The sequence below is a fragment of the Hevea brasiliensis genome, chromosome 6, assembly GCF_030052815.1.
Source record: "Hevea brasiliensis isolate MT/VB/25A 57/8 chromosome 6, ASM3005281v1, whole genome shotgun sequence".
In the NCBI taxonomy this organism is placed as follows: domain Eukaryota; kingdom Viridiplantae; phylum Streptophyta; class Magnoliopsida; order Malpighiales; family Euphorbiaceae; genus Hevea; species Hevea brasiliensis.
Window position 1 is genome coordinate 85564871 of NC_079498.1, and position 921 is coordinate 85565791.

Sequence of the window (921 nt, forward strand, 5' to 3'; positions counted from 1 at the left end):
TCTTTAGTGCTTTCTTACTTTATGCAACACCTTTAAGATGAATGGGGTCTCTGATCAAGCTATTAGACTCAGAGCATTCTCATTCTCTCTCAAAGATAAGGCAAGAAAGTGGCTACTTTCTCAACCAGTTGGAACATTCACCAATTGGGAGGATCTTTCACAAGCCTTCTTAGCAAGGTACTTCTCACTTGTAAAGACTACAAAACTAAGAATAGAACTAATACTTTTAAATGAAGGGAAGGAGAATCACTTTATGATGTATGGGAGAGGTACAAAGACCTACAAAGGGAATGTCCACACCATAGCATAGAAGATTAGCTCCTAGTTCAGAACTTTTATAATGGATTGCTACCATCTATAAGGAGTATATTTGATTCTGTAGCTGGAGAAAAAATCATGGAAAAGACAATACTGAAGCTCTGGAACTTTTGGAGAGTGTTGCTTATCATAATTTTGAGTGGTCAAATGAGAGAGAAGATATGAGAAGGACATAAGGGAACCTAGAGTTAGATGCCCTAAGCATGATTAATGCTTAGTTTGACCAGCTTACAAGAAAACTTGACAAGATGCAAGCCAATGCAGTAGGGTTAAGTAACCAACACTGCGATAATTATGGAGGAGGACACATGACTTCAGAATGCAGTAATTATGGTAAAACTTCCATAGAACAAATGAACTATATGAATAATGGAGGAAACTTCAACCAGAGGCAGATTAATAATTTATACTCAAACACTTACAATCCTGGATGGAGGTACCACCCCAACTTCGCATGGTCTAATTCGCAGAATCAGCAGAACTAACCCTTAAACAAGTAACAAGGATATAGACCACTGCCACCACTTGGTCTTCAGAACAAAGGACAAAGCTTAGTACAGCCACCACCACCTCCTCAACCTCAACTGCTAGAATCTAAGTTGA

The 921-nt window shown here is 38.7% G+C and overlaps 1 non-coding gene across 1 annotated transcript; it reads right to left on the bottom strand.

Annotated features, from left to right (window-relative positions):
• Window positions 1-202: 202 nt before the first annotated feature.
• On the bottom strand, window positions 203-308 carry LOC131181268 (small nucleolar RNA R71). The gene has a single exon (XR_009149894.1). It is a non-coding gene; the product is annotated as a small nucleolar RNA R71 (small nucleolar RNA).
• Window positions 309-921: the final 613 nt, after the last annotated feature.